The following is a 23,447-nucleotide window of genomic DNA, read 5'->3' as shown; positions in this document are numbered from 1 at the left end:
AGCCTTTCTCTGAGTGTTTCCTCATAATTGGATGCTAACTCCCCATTCTAGCAACTCTTTTCAATCGACACATGGGAACCCTGATAAAAAGCAAAAATATCAGTAGGTAGGTTGTGCCACATAAACCCATGAATGCAGATTCCTTTGGATCAGGAGAGAACATAAGGAAGTAAAATAGGGGACAGGTGCACTAGCCATCTATCTTACACACGCTTTCTGAGCATCCATCATATGCCAGTTTTTCTGCTAGTTACAAGAGCTACAGTGAGTAAATAAAGGTCCAATGGGGAGGAATTAACTTATAATGGAAGTCCATAATAAGTGACATCACAGAGACCCACACAAAATCTTGTTGAGTAAGGAATAAAGACTAAATAACTGACAATGGGGATCAGGAAAATCTTCATGGATGAGAGACCAATTGAACTTGACATTGAATTATGAGTAGAGGCCTACCAAATGTTTGAGAAGCTCAAATGCCTAGGAACACCAGAAAATTCTTTTTTAAAAACAGTAAGAAGCTGCAGACCTTCTAATGAAGGTAAGCTTGTGTGTGATGTTATAGTAAAAGATTCTAAGAAGCCGGAGAGTGATAAATGATGGGCAATAGGTAGAACAATGGAGATCACAAACAGAGAAGATAATTAGGAAATCTATTTAAAACACATACTATCGACTCACTAGATGCTATGTTTCTGTATTTTGTAATTATACTTGGCATCAGCTTAAAGAAATCAACTACCAAAAGTTAAATTCCATGAGAGCATTTTGTCTATTTTTATTACTGCTGAATTCCCCAGTGATTGAAAAAGTACCTGGCACATAGTTGCAGATAAATAAACATGTAAATATTTGTAAATTGAAGTTTAAAACAATTTAGTAAACATTTATTGAGCACTTGCTGTGTGCTGGCACTGTGACAGGATATGTTGTGTTGTTGTTTTTTTTATTCAAGAAGATTAAATTATACACAAGTGATAACTTAAATGGTGAGAAACAGGCTTTCTCAAACGACTGGGAAATCTACCAGAACAGCAATGTCAATATGGCAGTCACTAAGCATCTGTAGCTACTGAGCAGATGAAATGTGTCTAATCTAACTTGAGATATGCTCTATGCATAAAATACACTCCAGAATTTAAAGGTTTGGTACAAAAAAAAAAAAAAGAATGCAAAAGTATCTCATTGAAAAATTTTGTATTGATTGCATATTGAAATGATATTTTAAATACATTGTGCTAAATAAAATATATCATTAAAATTAAGTCATGTCTTTTTTGGTTACTAAAAATATAAAATTACATATGTAGGTCACTTTGTATTTCTGTTGGACAGTGCTTTCTTAGAAAATCAAGAAGAAAACTATTTTTTAATGTATGAATTGAAAAACCTCTATGCATTAATTTCTCAGATTATATAAATTTTGAGTACTAAGATGTGGGATGAGTTTGATAAACAATTTGAGCTCACTTCGGTGAGCTGTGCGATGAAAAAAGACTACCCAGTTCTAGGCAGTAACCTAATCCAATGCTTTATAATTCATGTGCAGATAAAGAGAACCAAAACTGATTCTCCACAGAGCCTAGATTCCTTGCTGACTAGAGGAAAGTAAGAAACTTTCAACAGTTTCTCTGGCAGGCATTCAGATTTGACCTACTGCTCCAGCTTATTCATGGAATCATGGAATCTTTGTGAGGAGTTCACTCTCTGGATGGAGTATAATAATACATTCACTGAAAATGGCAGAATTTTGGAGTTTCATCTCTGTATCTAGTCAAAGAGTTTCGAAACGTCCCTGTCAGAGCTATATAATCATGACCCAGTATGTCCTTCCTGCCTGGAAATACTTTACCATCAGCCAACTCTGCTGCTAGAGATTCTCAGAATACTATTGGAGGTGTGTGCCCTCATGTGAAAGAGCAGTATTGTGAAAATTCAACTTAGAAATTCTGTGTGTTATGAGACCAGGAAACAAATATATTAGGAAGAAATTGATGCTGGAGCATGGACAACAGCAGGGCTTTCTGGGCAGTGTTATCCTGGGCTGGGGAAGATATGAAAGAGTTTTGTTTGGAGAGAACAAGATGCAGTTTAAGGACCATGTAGACACCAGGCATTAGGAATACAGGAGGAATCAGAAATCCAGGAAATTGCAACATAAAATGAGAACAAATTGGTGGATAACCTGACTTTTAAAACTCTTTCTGCCAGTGCCAAAGCTGAGTTCACACGTGGACAAGATTTAATATAAATTTCAGGCAGTGAAATGACTATTGGTGTGTTGTAGTCATTACTAATGTTTGCCAAATATTCCCAGTCCTTTCCACTTTCTAGCACATAACGAGATTTTACTTCCTGGCCATCTTGTGGTTTGACGGGAGCATGGGATTAATTATATCCAACAAGTCATGTGTGGAGGTGATGTAAGTCCCTTCTGAGTTAGAGCATTCTATTATCAGTGCAAAATTGCCAATGCTATGTGGGATAAGACCTATAATTAACTGAGTCACAATGTTAAAATACCTTTAACAAAGTAAGTGGAAACTGGCCAGAATTAACCGTTCCAAATAACTTACTTATTGTAGGGTTTTTTGACATAAGGAACTGCTGTAGAATATTAAAAACAAAAAAAAAAAAAAAACAAAAAAAAAAACAAAAAAAAACTAAAAACCAAAAACCTACCCCAATCTACAAGACTTAAATTATTTAGTCTATACACACACACACACACACACACACACACTCACTCACTCACATACACTTTTGGGCTGGGAGTAAAGGGAACACAGGGCCTTAATCTCTAGACTTTGTTCCCTTTTATTCCAAGCCCCCAACCAGTGATACACAGTTTTCTGATAGTATAAAAGTTTTCTCTTTCTCTGGCAGCTGCCTACACTGTCCATGTGGATGGTATTCGGTATGAAGGCTCTCATCTCTGTGGTGGCCAGAGATTTGAACTCTTTGAAATGTTAGAAGAATGAGGGGACGACATTCAACTCTCCAGTAGGAGCAAGAGCCAGCAAGCTATGGAAGTTCAAGGTTTCTATATCTGTAATGAGAACTCCCACTTCTGAGATTGGTTCCCATAGGATTTGTTTTGTTTGTTCCCTTGCTATGATTGGTTAAATACAAAATAGTCAATGTGATGTTTTAGTCCCATATGTAATTCAAGTATATACTGGCTTTTCAACCCTACCCATTTGGTGGTAGATTTTATTGACAATCAAATTAGACAATACTCATATGTTGATGCTATGAAAATACCTAAAACTTAAGGCACATTTTAACACTTGTGCACGCCGAAAATACTTCCAGAGCTTTCTTTTACCTCTGATGGGCTGGCTGCTAAGATTCAAGATGGTGGCTTCTCCATCAACTTTGTTTTCTGATTAATCAGCAAAGAGTGGAAAAAAAGAGAAGAATGTCAAACATGGAATTACTTTTCTGGATCATAATCTTAGTTATATTATTTACTAGCTATGTCACCATAGGCAAGCAAACTATCTTCTTTAAAATAAGGCTAATAATAACCTAACTGAAGGCCATGAAGAAGAAATGAGATTAAATAAAAGAGAGTCTCCAGATGAATGATAATTCACAAAAAAAGCAGTTAGCATTGAAATTATATACTGAAACTTCCCTAAATTCTCTTTTATTGTAAAAACCCTGTATAGCTAATAGCATGTGACCAATGGTAAAGTCAAGGCAAAGTCAAAGATGGTCCTTTAGCTTTCCAAGGTAGATGGCGCTGACATCAAATGTAATAGAGATTATAGAAGAAGAGATTTTACTGCTATTGTTTCAGAGAATAGAGTGATTTGCATGACTAATTTAGAAAAATGCAGGCATCTTTTTTCTTAAATCATCCACATAGACTTTAGAAATTTCTCATTTGCCCAAAGGAATTGGGCTCAATCTCCTTTTCTTTTCCAGTCCACAAGCACCCATATTAACTTCACATGCACATCTAAATGAGGTAGAATATTCTCTCCTAGCCTTATCAGTCCTTCTCATATAAGTACTTAGAATTATTCACCACTCTTTCCCCCCTCACAATAGATGTTAGAGTTTAAATTCCCAGGACTCAATGTATTTTGCCTCCATTTCTTTATCTCTCCCAAGGCTGCACAGCAACAATATAGGATCCTGCTCTGGCATCTGCTTTACTCTGTTTTGTTTTGTTTCTTTTGATACTACTAGATTCCTATTTTTGTATTTATTCTTCACCCAGGAGAAGATCACTCCTTGAGTCAGTAAATAGATTGTATGTGTTGGTGCCAGATCTGTCATACATGTGATTGTTCTTTCTCTTACATTTCACCTCTCTCAGCATCATTGCTGTCAACCTCCGTTTGAGCAATGCATAGCTACTGTCTACTGATACTTGGACGCAGTAACTATGTGAAGTAACATTTTAATTAGCATTTGGAGAGGATTTACATCTGTGAATGTAAAGAAAAATGTTCAATCTAGTTTCCAGGGGCTTTTTCATTCATTCTTCAAACAATTATAGTTTAGGGGCACCTAGGTGGCCCAGTTGGTTAAGCGTCCAACTTTGGCTTAGGTCATGATCTCATGGCTCGTGATTTCGGGCCCCACATCAGGCTCTGCTGACAGCTTGGAGCCTGGAGCCTGCTTTGGATTCTGTGTCTCCCTCTCTCTCTGCCCCTCCCCAACTCACGTTCTATCTCTCTCTCTCTCAAAAATAAACATTAAAAATAACACTGGTAAATAACAATTATAGTTTACTTACTCAATACCTACACTATAGGAGGCATCTAAGGGGAAATAAAATATATCAAGTTGTGTCTCAATTTGCAGTCTAGTTGACGAAAAAGGAATGTATCTATCAGCTATTTGTTTTGTTTTTCTAAAATGTTTCAATTCCCATTGCTTTTACCTAGAGATAAAATGGATTTGGCAACTGCCTTATCTATTTGCACTATGTAGAGTTCTATCTAAAAACAAAGTAAGATTTCAGTGAGGCACTTATTAATAGCAATTTTGAAAGTAAAAATCCATACTAATTTCCTTAAATGTTTACTTGATTTTGTTTGAGTAGCAATCCGATTTAAGATGTTTGTCAGTTTAATTTGTAGTTAAATAAAAACCTACTCATATAACTTCTTATGTTCAGAATATCAATATATAAATGAATAACTGAGGGAATTCACAAAGAATTTGAACAAAAAAAAACCACTTAGACTTATTAATTATATTCCCAGCTTAAAGTTACTTCAGTTCTCAACTTAATTGTCCTATGGAGACCTATCCTTTATTGCCTTTACATACACCACACACACACACACTCTTACACAAACACACCGTGTACATACATATTTTAATTTAGTCCAATAGGAAACTATTATTCACCAAAAGCTTTATTTGATTTCCATACTTTAAAAAACCTCCTCAGATCTATTTCCCTGCTGTCCTATTTTCTTTCAGCTCTATCCTGAAGAAAGCCTCTCTCTGTGATTTGAAACATTTCCCAGTGTCTATTGCAGTGGCTAATTTTTCATCTTATTAATACCAATAATATGATGCATTCGAGCACGCTGCAGTGTTTTGATAAGATTCCATGGGGGTCTAGCCTTTTCCAGCTATATAAAAACGTTCAAAAAATAAAGCATCAGGGCAAAAATATATGCCCCGCTGACCATTTGTACCAAAGGAGATTAGAACACAGGGTGGAAGCCTGTTCTATAGAAGCATTTTCTGAAGACAGGAGCCATGCAGAGGGCTTCATTAACTTCCAAACACTTCAAAATGAAAAATGGGAGGAAAGTATCTGGGGAAGACTGGACAACAAGACATCACATTAAACAGCATACCCATTATGATAAGTAAAGGGGATGTTTGGTTTAGAGAGTATTGATTTCAATTCCCATTTCAATAAAATGAGGGAAAAAAATGGTAGTTTCAAGAGGGGAAATTAAAGTATTATACTTTCATCAGACATTGGTCACTCTGAGTTTTCTTACTCATCCCTTCCATATCCCTCAGGCTCAACACCAAAAAGAGAAGAAAAAAATACTGGTTCTACAGGGAAATCAATAAAGGAATAAAAGAATTTATATTGTTCATCCTAAAATTCCAGGAAAAATGATAACTATAACAATTTCATCATGTAACATTTTTCAGATATGAGAAATTATAGTGAGCCTTGGAGCATATATAGGTTTTAGGAAATTGTGAAATTTTGGTATACCTTAATATATCTTCAGCAATTTAGCATTTCTGATTGAGTGCTAAATGTCTAATTCGGTCTTATGAAGTAATGCTATAAACTATTGGAAGAGTATTTTTTTTAATGTGTTAGAAGATGTAAACTAAACAATTAATAATTTCGTTAACATTTTATTATAAAGGAGTAATATCCCAACTGTAGAAAAGAATAATATTCTGTTTCCTACCACATTTACTATGACAAAGGGTATTATGAAATCTCTGCCCTGGGAACTGCCTGAAAGTCATTTCTCCTGTCCACATTTTGGCTGTCTTATACTAATTAAAGTAAATAAAAGATATTATGGTCCAAATATAATAATAATAATAATAATAATAATAATAACAAATGAATAAAAACAAAAAAACACAAAAACTCAAAAAGTCTTAGAAACAATTAAGTGACTAATATCAATTTTTGTAAAAATCAAAAATCAACTTTTTACTATTATTTTAGGCCAAATGGCTAAATTTTAGATCTCAATTCTCTGCTTCATTTATTTCTGTTGGTGACAGAGGTTTTGAATGTGTTGGGAAAGCTTTGATCACTATCCCAACTCTCCACACATCAAAGAGACCTCTGTATGTGTGTCCTCAGTATTTCTTTTGGCACTATTCACACCAGAGATTTTATTGCACAGAAAAGGTTGTGTCACAGAGTCATTCAAAACTGAATCAGATTTCCTTTCTACTCTTATTAGTGAAAATTACCTACATCATACAGTTAATATAATTGATAACCTAAAAGCTATATGTGAAATGTTATTAATAAAGCAAATAATTTATTTAAATATGCTCAACTAAACATTGAATGGATTTGCTTCATTACAATCCAAAAAAGAAAAATGTGGCAAAAATGAAATGCTTGAAGTTATTACCTATCCCCTTTCAACATGTTAGGTGAATTTTGACAATGGAGAAATTCAGACTTGCAATTCAGTTAAGTGAAAAACTAAGACAATGATTTTGGAGTAGTTAAAAATACTGTACAATTACAGTTTTTTTAGGAATCCTCTTATAAAATGAAAATGCAAATGCAATCACAGCATTCTCTCTTATGATGGGAGCACAGATCAAATGATTTGGATATAGAAATATAACATGTACAATTTTTATAAATGTGCTTTTCCTACCCCTCAGTTCTTGGGTCTACTACCATGGGGCAAAATTAAGGTCCATATTCAATTCACTCCACCTGCTACATTTTGTGAATGGATTGAATGAAAGAAAATAAAATATAACAATGTAGAAAATGGTAATATTTCTGATGAGCTACCAATATGTTTTTGTTCAGTTCAACTTTTTAATTAAATTGTTGACACATTGAGACTGTCATTTGGCAAAAAAAAGTGTATCAACAGGTAGGTCAAACAGAGGGCCATGGGAAACACATGCAGTCATTAGATCACACTGAAAAGACAACTTTCTGGAAAAACTATAAACAAAGGAAATAAATAAAATAATTCAACATTTTCCATTGAGCTTGAAGGTTATAAATCTGCTCATAATTAGTTAAAGTAATTGTGAGCAAAGACTTGAATGCATTATGACAATTATACGGTGCTTTAAAAATGTAGAATCAGATAATTTTGACAGCTGCTTTACATCAACTGCTGAGACACTTAAGTTGAAAGTATTCCCAAAAGAAGAAGAAGCAATATTCCATGGAGTTGCACGCAAGATGGAAGGCTTCTGAACTACCTGAAGGGTTTAGGGTAGGTTTAGCCCTTCTAGTCTCTGACTGTGTCTACAAAAGCAAACCGAAGTGGAAATATAAAGCAATTATCCTGATTAACCAAGCAAAAAATAACTCCCTGCAAGTCAGAAACAGGCAATTGTTGAGGCATGAATTATCCAGAATGACTACTATCTATGTTGATGGAATTCATCAGGTAACAATGTACCACCTTATCTTTTTTGTATAGACAATAAAAAAAAGTAATATTTGTGAAGTATATCTAACATCAAACTTTGTGCCTGTATCTCCCTTCAGAACATGGTGCTGAAGAAAAGGTTTATTCCAGAAGATCAAGTACACATTAGACTAAGATGAAGATGGAGGAAAATTTCAATATTTTGAAATGAGAAGTCTATGGTTCTTATGAGTACATAGTCTCCAAAAGCACCCCGGGCCAGAAAGATACAAAGAGGGAGACTATTATGGATAATTCAGATAATCATTTCAACCTCAGAGACCTCACCCTTGTGTAGGGGAGCCTGGACAAATAAAGAGTGTACAGAGATGAATAGATAAGAATCAATTCAGATTTTTAATAGGTGATACTAAAACTAAATGAATGGTTGAGATGACTTACATTATAGTACTCGGGTCAAGACTTCCATATGGAGATGTATCAAATAACTATTTTTGCATCAGCTGCTTAAAACAACACAGTTATTATCTCATGATTTCTTTATGTCAAGCATTTTATATCAACTTAGCTTGATCCTCTGCCTTGGGGTTTCTCACGAGACTGTAATTAAGGTATCTGTCAAAGCTGAGGTTTCATCTGGAAGTTCAACCAGGGAAGGATCCTCTTCCACGCCCTGTTATGTGATTGTTGGCCAGATTCAGTTCTGTGTCAGTTACTGGACTGAAGACTTCAGTAGATGGCTATTGGTCAGGGGTCTGTTTCAGGTCCTTGCCATGTGGACTTATCAACATGACAATTTGTTTCAACAAAACTAGCAAGGGTAAGAGTATTCTAGCAAGATGGAAGTCACAATCTTTGCAATCTAATGATGGAAGTGACATCTTCTCTAGGTTGAGATATCATACTGGTTAGAAGAAAGTTATTAAAGAGGAGAACATAACACAAGGCTACAAATACCAGGAGACAGTGTCCCCAACATTTGGGGCCATACTAGATAATATCTACCAAAGAAATGTCAAGAGAAAACCAAGGGAAAAGTATGCCCCAGTCAAAAGGAAATGCTGAGGGCCCAAAGTGATAAAGTCTTTAAGTGTTCAAGAAACTGAAAGAAGATAAAGAGAAAATTATGAGTGATGAGGAGATTGTTAAAAGATGAAGTGCAGTTAGATCAGGTAAGTCCTTCATAAGTAGCTTCATTTAATTCTAAGTGTAAGAAAATCTATTCATGGTTCCTTGGCAGAGAAGTCACATGATTTCACTTATTCTCTAAGCAGCTAACTGAACCTGTTGTGTGGGGAATGAAAAAGATATCATAGTAGTGGTGGTGACCAGATGATAATAGAGGTAAGACAATTGACAGTGGCAACAGAGGAAATATAACACATTCAAGACATATTTTAGAGGTAGAGCCAACATGGCTTGAATGTGGAGGGTGAGAAAAAGGGATAATTTAATGACTGCTAAATTTCTGGCTTAAACAACAGAGTTGGGAGCATGACTGTACCAATGACTGAGATGAACAAGACTGTGGAGTAGGAATAGGAAAACACTCTGAAGAGAAAGAAATCCAAGCTTAATTTGTTAAATTTGAGATATCTTTGAGAATTTAAGTGGAAATATCAAATAGGCAATTGGAAATAAACATCTGGAGCTCAGGGAAAAGATTGGGCTAAATATTCAGTTACACGAGATGAATGAAGTTTGGTCATAGCCAAGCACTCTAAAACATGTGCACCAATAAAGAATACTATATTTAGGTTTGAGCCCCAGATCTGCCATCAAATAGTTGTGTGTTTTTAGGCTAGCCATGCTATCATTTTAACCCTTTGCTTTGTCAGTTGTACATACATGTATGATTTAACATGTGAAATGTAAACTATATAACATCTCCAGAAATTACTATTAACTATGTGACCTTGGCTAAATTATGTAGCTTCTCTAAACTTTATTTCTCTCCTAGGAAATGTGAACAGATAGCACCCTTTGAGATCTCAGGTCCCTTCCAGCTTCAAAATTCTCTCTATGACTGAAATATAGAGAATATTCACAATTACACAGAATGATGTTCTATTTTTTAAAAACATGTCAGGGACGCCTGGGTGGCTTAGTCAGTTAAGAATCCAACTTGGGCTCAGGTCATGATCTCAGAGTTTGTGAGTTCAAGTCCCGTATCAGGCTCTCTGCTGTCAGCACAGTCCACTTCAGACCTTCTGTCTCCTGCTGTCTGCGCCTTGCCTGCTCTCTCTCTCAAAATAAAGAAACTTTAAAAAAATAAAAAATAAATAAGAAATTAAAAAATGTATCAAAATGAACAGTTAATTTAGCTTCTAATTAGTGCACTGGATATAGTATGCGTGTGCCTTCAAATATTTTAATATAATCATCATTTTATGGAAAGACTCAGGACTGAAGTAAATATAGTCTGCAAAATTTTAATACATTACTTTAGCAAAATATATATTCAGCATTAGAGAGCAACTAATTTCAAGATTTCCTTACCATCTTCATGCACACAATAATACACAATCAGAATATATTTAATAAATTCTGCAAAAGAAGGTAAGTGAAAAGAAATCATCTTTTTTTCATTTTACAACAGGCCAAAAGAATCCAACCCTTCCATTTAAAAACAAAAATTATTGTATTGGCCTAAATTATCTAAATTGGCTATTTCTTTTCTTTAGCATTTACCTTTGTTGCTTTCTTTATCAAACCCAGTCTTGATTAGCCCTATTATGATTATAGAGTTAATGTGCCTTTTACCAAAATTAACCTTATTGTAAAATAGACAATCATCTTAACAATATTTGCATATCTGTTTAGTATGAGAAGTTGCAAGTTGAAATGTTCATGACTTTTCAAAAAGCAACAAATTCATTATCTAAGCATTATAATTCACATTGTAATATATAAACATTAGCAACTGCTTAAGCTATTAAGCAAATACTCTGATTTGAATTTAATTTCTTTTTGTTTCCTTCATCACAATGCTTCGTTTGCCACAATAGTTCTTATATATGTAGATTTTTTTTCCTTAGGCAATTAAAATGTAGTTATTTTTAGGGAATAATTAAAAAATCTCCACAATGAAAATCCATACTTGTTCACCCTCAATGACTCCTTAAGCATTTTTTTTGTTTGTACTTTTAGTATGATAAATAAGACAGAATCTAAAAATCTTTTTTCTCATTTCATCTCTCTTATGCCCATAGCAATTTGTTACACTTGTTTGCTAAAGTGATAACAATAGATAAGATTAAAATTAATAGATGGGGTGCCTGGGTGGCTCAGTCAGTTGAGCATCCGACATCAGCTCAGGTCACAATCTCGCAGTTTGTGGGTTCAAGCCCCACACCTGGCTCTGTGCTGACAGCCTACAGGCTGAAGCTGCTTCAGATTCTGTGTCTCCCTCTCTCTCTGCCCCTCCCCCTCTCACACTCTGTCTCTCTCTAAAAAATAAATAAACATTTAAAAAAAAGATTAAAATTAATAGATAAGGTTTGCCTCTATTACCCCAGGACACAGTACTATTACTACCATAGAAACATTAGGTATGGACTCATAGGCGTAAAGTGAGAGTCCACCTATGTTAGCCTCCTTCTCCCAACACTTTGAACTATCCTAATAAAGCTTTTAGAGAAAGAGGGGATTGTTTTTTCATTATTGTTAGCCAAGAAACCATTACCAAAAAACCCAAGCAATTTATCTCATACTTCCATCAAATTTTAATTAAAATGATAAAAACATAAAGGTGATATCAAAAGTGTGAGGTAAAAAACAATACTCAATTATCCACTTTGTATGATTTGAGATTCTCATGGAATGTTCATCCTTGGCTATGTCTCTACCTTGGAAGGCAGATATGAGTACAAAGTTACAGTGGTAGTTGGTGGGGAGGGGAGTCAAAATTTTCTTTATTGTACTTTGGTTTGTATTACCTGGTAAAACCTTCTTTCTCCGTGAGAACACTTCTGTGGCTTATAGAAACCATGTATGCAGATGGGCATATGAATTAGAGGAGCAGACTCATGAGGAAATGTTGGAATGTTAGTATTCAATACTTGTGAGCCTCTAGCTTAAGTGTTCTTTGTAATTTAGTACAAGTTTTCAACTTGCACTTGCCTTAGTGCCTCAGTTTTAAACTATGAAATTAATTTCCCCCTCATATTAGAACTGTCCATCAGCAAACTGAATTCTTGCCTCTGAATTTTTTTCATTAGTGTTCTTCCCAAAAGTTAGAGCTGCTCATGGCATCCTCCCTATGCTGATCTTTCAAATACTTTGTCATCACAGCTTCTGGACCTTCAATTATTTTTATGTCTTGCTACTAAGCAACAAAGCCACAATTTGACTCTAGTATCATTGTGAATTTTTCCTCCTCCAAAATCTTCAACTTAAACCTCTCCTACAATCTCTCGTACTTTCAATACTGCCTTTATTTCACATTTTACTGGAGAACAAGTGGACTGTTCAATTGGGAAACATGTTGAAATTATGGTAGTACCTTGCATTATTTATTTGATAATTTCTTCCTCTCCTTTTATTGGCCCTCATCTGGAACCCACATTATTCGGCTATTAGGCCAGGTCTTTTACATTTATTTGCCTTCTGTCTTTTGGTTTCTTAGTCTCTTTCATTTTCAGTATACTTTCTGAGAGTTTTCTTCAACTTTCCATTCTATTCCTCTGGAAAGTTATTAATTTTTTGCACTCATATTTTTAATTCCCAAAAGGTGTTTTTGTTTTTTAGGTCACTTGTTAGTTTTCTTTTTTTTTGTATACCATATTTCTTTTCTCCCTAAATTTATAAATGAAAGTATTTTTTCCTCAAGTTTCTTATTGCATAGTCTCTCTTAAGGTTGCTTTTTCTGCTCAAATACTTTGTAACACACTGCACATCAGATTCTTTCCTTAATTATCTGATGTTTTTCGACTGCCTGATCATATATGTAAGTACAGCAGTAAAACAATGTTTGGAAACTTCGCTTGTGCTGAGTGGGTTGAGGGGTAGGCTTATTGAGTACAGTTCTTCACTGTAGACTGAATTTTTGGAGCCATTTCAATGTAGAACATTTGATTTTAGGGGTGCCTGGGTGGCTCAGTGGGTTAAGTGTCTGACTTTGTCTCAGGTCATGATCTCACAGTTGATTCAGTTCATGAGGTTGAGCCCCTCATTGGGCTCTCTGCTCTCAGTGCAGAGCCCGCTTCAGATCCTCTGTCCCCCTCTCTCTGTGTCACTCCCCTTCTCTCTCTTTCTCTCTCAAAAATAAATACACATTTTTAAAAAGAACATTTGATTTTAGTTTTATATTTTTTTAACTTAGGCTGATCAGAATCCCTACAGAAAGCTCAAAAATATCTACCTGTGGGGTCCATTCCAATTGTCGTGTGGTGGAAGATGAGTGAGGGGTACTAACACTCAGTTTATAAACTTTGAATCCATCATTTTCAGTCAAGTGCCTCTTTCCTCAACTGTGCTTGGTGCCTCTGGTTTAGCCACTCCAGAGAATGAACTACAGCTTTAGTGTTCTGCTGGCTTAAACAGGAGCAGTTGCGGAAAAGTAGAAAGGGATTGGGTGGTCTGGCAACTTCTTGGTCTCCTAATGCTACCGAGATTAGACCCAACACTTCTGCTTTGTTTCTCTATTGTAAATTGATTGCTTCGAGGCTTTCTTAACCATTGGCTAGGTTTCTGCATTCTCAAGACTGCTGTATCATTCACCAGTTACTCAACCATCTGCTTTGTGGTTGCATTATGTTTTTGCTTGTTTTCTTTGTTTGCATTGTCTTTTTCTTATAGATTTAGGTTTTTAAAATATTCACTTAGTATTATTTTAATGGAGTTTTGAGAATGAGCAAAACTAAATAAGGGTGAATATCTTTCATCTTTACAAGAAATTCAAATTTGTTCATCAACTTGATGCTGACATTCATCTTCTTGACTATTTTACTCTCCCAACCATAGAAGTTCTAGCTACCATCCCAAACTTCAAGCCATTACTAGCCATTTCAGTGAGGCTCAATGTAGCAATTTAAATCTTCCACATCATCAATTTACTTCCATTTGTAAATTATCAATTTCATAAGCTAGAATGCTTTATTCCTTCCCCAGGTTTCTATCCCAATCTGTTTTGCTCTTGTCACAAAATATTGCTAGACAAAGTCATAAAACCATATAATCAAATTTTATTCCAAACCTGTAATTACAATAGGGTTTCTTTACTTACTCAGAACTCATTTTGCTGTATACTCAAGGTCCTAAATCAGCAGCAAAATTTTTCCTGGTCTCCTAACACTGTCAAAACCACTCTGATCATAACTTCATTGCTCTAAATAAGTGGTGACAATGCAAAACAAGTTCCCACATTTCTTCTCTCTACTTCAATGCTACTTCTTCAACCATCATTTCTTCTACCTTATTATCTTCAAAGTACAGCAGATTTTCATATTCATTCTAATGCCACTATGTGCCAAAAGTAAATTTTATCCCACTTTGTCTTGTTCTGGTTCCAATTATTAAGTCTTCTTCAAGTATAGCTCCAGTTGTCTGATTTCTGTCCTTCTCCTGGTCCAGGATCCAATTCCTGATCATACATTGCATTTAGCTCTCATGTGTTTCTAGTCATCTTTAATTTGAGAGTGTTCTTCCATCTTTCTTGTCTTTCATAATCTTGAGATCGTTAATAAGCCCTGGACAGTTATTTTGTAAAGTGTCTCTTGGGTTTTTATGATATTTCTTCACAAGTAAATTCAGATTACACATTTTGGGCAAGAATACAACAAAACTGATGTTCCCTTCTCAAAGCATCATACCAGGAGACCCATACATATCCAGTTACTGGTGATTTATTTTAAAATGTCCATATGCAAATATTGTATTCTTTGTAAGGATTTATACTTATGATAAAAAAAGTCAGTTGGAACATCTACAAGAAGATATGCAGTTTTTAAAAATTCTTTTTTAAATTTTTTTTAATGTTTATTTATTTTTGAGAGAGAGAGAGCATGCGTGCGTACGTGCGCACAAGTTGGGGAGGGGCAGAGAGAGGGGGACAGAAGATCCAAAGAAGGTTCAGTGCTGACAGCAAGAGCCTAGTGTGGGGCTTGAACTCATGAACCGAGATCATGACCTAAGCCAAAGTCAGATCCTCAAACAACTGAGCCACCCAGGTGCTCCTTAAAATGTTTTAAGAACATTTATATAGACAAGCTTATTGAGATGTTGAATTATGAGAAACAGTGAAATTGGATGTGGGAAGATATGTAATCAAGAGAGATTTATTTTTTAATTATGAGAGACATTAGAACATATCTGCTTGCTAATGGGAAGAATCCAATAAAAGGCAGAAAATGCAATATTATTTCAATCACAACTTTTAAGAAAGAGGATTGTCTATCAGTATGGTACAGCCACATAGTAGAATCCTACACAACCTTTTTAAATGCTTATATTATAAACATTTATGAAATTTTTGATATAGAATGTTGTTTATTATTTTCTGTTTAAATTATCAAAATTTAAAATAACATGTAGAATATACTTCTAAAGTGTGTATGTCTATTTTCTTAGATTAACCTCTAGGAGGCTATGATTCTAAATGCTACCAAGTCTAAAATTGAATCTTTCTGCTTGATTGACATATATTTTTACCAGGGAATTTGTATTCTAATTTTAAGAATTCAAAATAAAAAGCAAAGCCTCAATGTTCATTAAAATTAATTGAATAGTTAGGCTATATGGGGAGATATGCCTAAATGACTTCAATGTTCCACTAAAAATACAGCTATTTTTTTAAATAGTGAGCTTTCTCTTTCCTCTAAAAAATATTAAATATTTGGATAAATTGTGGAATTTTCACTTTTAAATGTAAGTTTACGTAGAAGCAATGATCAATAGACTGAGTTTTTAATTAAATATTACTGTATATTTATCAGGTGCAAGGTGTATTTCCAGGTACTAAGAATACAAAGATGAATGCCACATGGTTAGTCCTAAATCGAAGTTCAGACTTACATTACACACTATGCTGCAATAGGAAAAGATGCTCAAATAGGCTTATAATAACAATAATAAATATAACAATCCACTTGGATTTCACGTATATTACCTTACTTCTGATGATAACCCTAACCAGCAAGTATGAAAATAATACTTATATTTGTCAATCACAAAACACTTTATAAAATAACTTTTTAGGGCTCATCAATTGGCTCAGAATTATAAAAGACAAAGCCTGAGGAACTCTCTCAGATTAAATAGTTCAGAGAGTTCAAGGGTTTTTCTTAACTTCACAGGCTGTAAGTATTATGGCCAAAATTTTAACTGAGATTTTCAAATTAAGTCACACACACATATTTAATTAATATTTTACCTATATTACTGGAAACTGGTTACTCTTCACTTGGATGAATGACAAATTATTTGGAAAATTAGTTATACACCAAATAATCAGGCTGATGTTGGTAGATTTTTTTCTTTGTATCTTCAACATGAAAGTTTTAAATGTCAACATGAAATATCTAACATTTTAATAGTCAGAAATAAATATGTGAAGTTATTTTTCTTGCCCTTTCATTTTTAATATTAGATTTTGTGGCTCCATTATGTCATGGATGTACAATCATCATAAGCCCTATAATATTTTCTTGTATTATTTGTTTGTTAATCCATCAGCTATTTGAGGGCAGAGATTACTTCAAATTAATTTCCCCAACCTCATTCTCTAGATTACTCTCTGGCATGTATCATGTGCTTAAAACTTGTTTGTTAAACAGTTGAGTGGATGGATGCCTTGGACCTTAACATTATTACATACCAGAAACTAAAGGCATAATGAATTCCATTATGTCTAGTTAGTCTCCAAATTATATGCTTTATAAAAGAGAAACTAAAACTTATCTTTCTTGAGAAATTTTGCTTGACCTAGCATTGAGATTTTTATTTCGTCTCTCATTGTGTTTAATAATTTTATTCTTTTTTTTTCACCAGTACTTCTTGGGTAAAATGTTAATAATTATAAATGTTTTAAATATTGAAAAATTATATTATAATACAGATATAAATGTATATCACAGTCAAATCATAATTCTGAAATAGGCTGACCACAATTGAAACCGAGTTCAGTCTTCAAAATCTCTTTGAACACCATATTTACAATGGGATAATAGCGTAGCTGTGAGCACATTTCTATGGATTCACATGATATACTCTTTACCTAATTGGCAATTGAAAATGCAGTTACAAATATAGGTCCATGGAGATCGTAGTTTTGGAAACCCACTGCAAAATATAACCCTTAATTACCTTCATTGCTAAAAAGGCAACCCTATCAATGCCAACGTATATTTTTCTCCATAAGTAAAGCCTAGAAAAAGCAATTGTATTGACCTAGAAGTAGTATGTGTCTATGAGGCCAGAAAATAATTATTTTTTTTCAAAGGTGTGTTCAGGGAACAGAGAAGAGATTAAATTTAAAACTCCTTTTAAATGGTTCATGGAACGGCATTAATAGCTAGTCCAAAGGGATTTATGCTAATCTACTTTCTTGGCTAAAACTAAGGATTTAATGAAAGTGATTTCTATAACGGGTGGATAAAATAGAGTTTATTCTTATAATTTGTTTTGGTTGGAAATACTGCTATAGGTGATGTTACATAATATATCAACTCTCGTACAGCATATTTTCATAATAGAAGTGAAGAAACAAGTATATTTGCTTACAGAGTCACAGGAAAATCAGTTTTTAGCTTAAAAAAATACCACAGGCAGAAGTGGGCTAGTTTGATACCCCTTCTTCTCTATACCATATGAGAATTACAGGCCCCAGGCCATTTTTCCCAGGCCTTAGTAAAATACTTCTTACTGTATCTAGTTGTGAAAATTGAGTAAAATTTTAGATAACTCGAATGAAGGTACCTGTTCACATCTGCTTCAATTCAGTAACCCTGTTGAATCCCTTTCTTATTTTCCTGAATTCTGCTCCAACCCAGTGTCCTTTTTATTCTTGCATCATGCTGTGCTCTGATCTATCTCACCAATTCAGCAAAGCTACTCTTTCTGCCTGGAATTTGTTCACCAAGTTTTGTGTCCTTGATTCCCCTACCTTCATGTCTCAGATTAAATGTTATCTCCTTATTAATTTAGGCCACTCTGCATATATTAGGTATTGTCCCATTGTGGTTAACTTTATCATCAGGTCTTCAACTTTTCCAGGATGACTCTTCACACTTCATACTGATTTATTTCTTTGTGTGTATTATGCGTTCCTTTTCATACCTCCTTTTAACACCCCAGGGACTAGACTAGAACCATATTTGACATGTAGTTGGTGAGTAATAAATATTTATACATTTAAGGACTTGGATTGCTTAAAGCCTTTTTGGGGTTTTCTTTTGGCAGTAGTACAATTTGGAAGGAGGAATCAAACCATAAAAGTAAAGTAAAAAGATGAAATCTAAAGTGCCCCATTCTGTCCATGTCCAAAGTGTGTGGTTCAACTCCTACTCTTACACAGTGTACACATTATATTAAATATGCTGACAGCTGACTCCTGTGATAATGATCTTGGGATATATAATTTATTCAGATGAAAAATATTAATTATAATCTGTATACCATTACACCTTTAAGCTCCCATGCTTCACATAAACACATACATTGCAAATAGCATGGATCACCCCTTTTGTGAAGAACTTAGTGCATAGTAGATGTTCAGCAATATTTCATGAGTGAATGCCTTAACAGATAAATTATAGAATTTAAGGCTGGGAAGCAAGCAAATACGTTTCAGAAAATTTCTAACCACAAGGATTGAAGCAAAACTTATTTCTGGTTAGCTTAATCAGTTGGGAATACATTTCACTATGTCTGTCTTAGAATATACTGTAGAGGTAGTATTGTGATTTTCAGTGATGTCTTAGTTATGCAGCTCAGTGCATTTAAAGCAGAAAAGCTAATGCAACGTCACCAGAAGGAAGTTTCCACTGTGGTTCAGTGAAAGAAGGTATATTGAATCCAGTTGCATTCAGTTTGAAACCCAGTTCTGGAGGGGCACCTGGGTGGCTCAGTTGGTTGAGCACCTGACTTCGGCTCAGGTGATGATCTCACAGTTTGTAAATTCTAGCCCTGCGTCAGGCTCTTTGCTGACATCTCAGAGCCTGGAGCCTGCTTTGGATTCTGTGTCTCCCTCTCTCTCTACCCTTCCCCTGCTCATGCTCTGTCTCTCTCTCTGTCAAAAATAAATAAACATTAAAAAAAATAAAAAAAGAAATCCAGTTCTGGAAATACTGGTTGGGTCCCTGGGCAAGTTACTGAGAGCCTCTAAGGAAGAATTTGCTCATTTTCAAAATGGAGATAATAACACACCTGATGTAGCTGATTACTTAGAAATTGCTTCAAAATCTCAATAGCTCCTGGATGGCTCTCTATAAGGGTAAGACTAGTGACTTGTGAATATTGCTGAGACCTACACACTAAGGGAATGTGGAAGTTTAATGAGATGATTAATGGATAACAACTTTATGACAAATATTTGCTGATTTTAAAACTAATGTTTTATTAAAATGGTACTGAAGTAATATCATAACAAGTACTAGTTCAGGTTAAAAATGTAAATCTCCAAGTGAACCAGTAAATAACTACATATTGCAATCATCTTCTGAAATTGCGGTACAACAGTTATGTCATATCTAAGAAGCAAAGGATAGATGCCACCTTGGTGCATAATAACACCAAATCACATGGAACGCCTGGGTGGCTCAGTGTGTTGAGCATCCGACTTTGGCTCAGGTCATGATTTCATGGTTTGTGAGTTCGAGCCCATGTCAGGCTCTGTGCTGACAGCTCGGGAGCCTGGAGCCTGCTTCAGATTCTGTGTCTCCATCTCTCTCTGCCCCTCCCCCACTTGTGCTCTGTCTCCTCTCTCAAAAATAAATAAATATTAAAAAACTTTTAAATAAAAATAATACTAACTCACATGATGGGATTTTGAAGATTGAAATACAAGGTTTTATCCCCTAAAATATGCTTATCGCCGACTGCTGCTGTTAGTTTAATCCCCCAATATTGCCATGAGAAACCACTAGAGTTTTGTCATTATAATGCAAATTAAGGATTTGTAAGGTTAAAGCATGTGGAATTGCTCTTCTATGTAATATATATATATGTACATATATATACACATATATATGTGTATATGTGTATATATATACATATATATGTATATATGTGTACAAATATATATATATATATACACACACACACACACACACACACACACACACAATTTAGTATGGTTCAACTGTTCTATTTCATCCATAATCAGGCATTGACATTTTACATGAAATTATATATAAGATTATCTTTCGAGTAGGAAGTAAAGGAATGGTATGCCATGAGGAGGGAATGAATGGGTGGGAAAAGGAAGTTCCAGGCTCAGATAATGGGATTACTTCATCATGGCACCAGCATGCAATCACTAAGCAAACAGTAAAATAACAGGACAACTTGGGTTTGGATGAGTTACAAAGAGGAGCAAAAGAAAGGTAAGTTTTTAAGAAAGGGAACCAAGAAAACAGACTACTAGTCTCTATAGGTTTGTGGTGATTAGACCTTAGTTAGACATGACATTCATGGTGCTATTCACTGCAGACTGATGTATTTATCTTTGAAGAGTTCTATCAGATAAAAAGTGCTAAGAAGAATGCCAGGAGTTCTTTAGCCCTAGGATATATATTGAGATAAAACTGACATACAACGTTGTATAAGTTGAAGGTATAAAATGTGTTGAGTTGATTGCAATATGATTACTACTGTAACATTAGCTGATACCTCTATCATGTCATATAATTATCATTACTTTTTGTGGTGAGAACATTTAATATCTAGTCTCTTAGCAGTTTTAAAGTTTATAATATAGTATTGTTGACTATAATCACTGTGCTGTGCATTAGATCTCCAGGGTTTACTCATCTCCTAGTAACCTCTTGCTAGTTTTACAACCAAGGACTGTCTTTCTCTAGCACCTGAGAACAAGCCTTTAAAATGAATCATCCAAAACATAGTGCCTCTCTCTCCCAGTCTCTCTGAGGGGGTGGGAGCCAAATTTCAATTTAACTATAATTAGCAAACACAAATAGCCTAATCACATTAACCAACTTCACCCCTAAATTCTCCACTAGCTCACCTCAATGCTTAATCACTCTCCTGCCTTTTGTTTCCATACAGTTGAATGTTAATCTCTCTCACATATTTCAATTGTCTGAATGTCTATAGTAATAGTCTTTAATATATATATTAAAAAGTGCTAAAGAGAATGCCATGGTATATATATGCCATACACACACACATATACACACACTCACACACACACAGTTGATTCAAAAAGAAATGGCACACCTGTCGGAATGGTTAAAGTTAACAACTCAGGAAACAATAGATGTTGGCAAGGATGTGGAGAAAGGGAAACAATTTTGCACTATTGGTGGGATTGCAAACTGATGCAACTACTCTGAGAAATAGTATAGAGGTTTCTCAAAAAGTTAAAAATAGAACTACCTTAAGACCCAGAAATTGCACTACTAGGTATTATCCAAAGGATACAAAAATGCTGATGCGAAGGGGGTATGTGCACCCCAATGTTTATAGCAGCGCTATCAACGATAGCCAAATTATGGAAAGAGCCCAAATGTCCATAGACTGACAAATGGATAAAGAAGGTGTGGCGTATATATACAATAGAATATTACTTGGTGATCAAAAAGAATGAAATCTTGCTATTTGCCACAACATGGATGGAACTAGAGTATATTATTGTAAGTGAAATAAGTCAGAAAAAGACAAAAATCACGATTTCACTCATATGTGGAATTTAAGAAACAAAACAGATGAATACAGGGGAAGGGAAGGAAAAATGAAATAAGCTGAAAACAGAGAGGGAGGCAAAGCATAAGAGACTCTTAAATACAGAGGGTTGCTAGAAGGGAGGTGGGTGAGGGGAATGGGCTAAATGGGGCATGGGCATTGAGGAGGGCACTTGGGATGAGCACTGGGTGTTGTATATAAGTGATGAATCACTAGATGTTACTCCTGAAACCAGTACTACACTATCTGTTAACTAATTTGAATATACATTTAAAAATATTTTTTGATTTTAAAAAATGGCAACTTTTGCCTATTGAGAGTTCCTAGAAATAACAAGCTATAGGTAAGATTAATGATTCAGATTTGCATGAAAAGAAAAATTTAAGCACATTGAAGATTTGATGTCTTTCCTCCACTTAATTTCCCGAGGCTTTCCTGTTCTGGTTATTCGGGGAAAAATACAGAACTTTCAATACACATTTTAAAACTGGGCGAAAAACTCCTGGACTCAAATTAATCATAACAACAAAATTCAAGTAAGCCAAATTTGAATCGTGTTCTTCAGTTTAGTAATAATTCAACACATCATGTCTTTAAAAAACACAATTTTTACAATGTTTTTATTTTTTCTGTGAGAGTTATCAATAAGAATACCTTTCTTTCATTCCAGCCACACATCCTTCTGTCCTGCCACTGCTGAATTTGAAGGCTAGAGGGTATACACATCTGCCCTGGCAAATATAATCAGTGTTTCCTCCACAAACACAGACTCCCATGACAACCAAACAGAATGGGAAAAAGAGAGAGAAACCAAGGATATTAAATTTCTCTTAGACCCACCACCTGATTCTCATTTGACCCACTGTCTGGGTCTTATTAAGCCCACCCTGATCTCTTTTATTCCCATAGCCTTTTTATAAGCTGGGCATTTGGAATCTTAGTCCTCATAGTTTTCCGTGTTACTGAACAACAATCCTAGGAAAGCAAGAGAACATTTGCAAAGCCATTTTATTTCCATCATTTTTAGGTTGTTGGGTTCCTTTGCAGAGGCTATCAACTCAGGCTGGGTAAGGACACCTGTCCACCCAAGCAAGCCTGAGATTACTAACTCATTTCACATGGGTCACCAAACTGATATCAAATAGCAGTAGCTCTTGTTTATTACCAGCTTAGATCAGACTCAAACTGGAGGCTCAAAGCTAAAAGGCTTAACCTCAGGCCCCTTCACCCTGGGTCACTCCCAATCTGTCTCTGGGGCACTTTTAATTAATGGCAGAGTGAAAAGGATTATAAATTCCAGAATTCCCATATACTATCCCTTATGGATGCCCAACTCACTGACAGCTAAGAAGGCTTTCCATTAACACATATTTGTTCATATGATTGTATCCGCACAAACCAAATTAAGTGGAGACAGGAGGAGGGAATTATCTTGAAAATTTAGGCTAAAATAGAAATACTTCAACTGAAGCTTGGGAATTTACC

This window comes from Lynx canadensis, chromosome C2 (assembly GCF_007474595.2).
Source record: "Lynx canadensis isolate LIC74 chromosome C2, mLynCan4.pri.v2, whole genome shotgun sequence".
In the NCBI taxonomy this organism is placed as follows: domain Eukaryota; kingdom Metazoa; phylum Chordata; class Mammalia; order Carnivora; family Felidae; genus Lynx; species Lynx canadensis.
Note: the sequence above shows the minus strand (reverse complement) of the source record.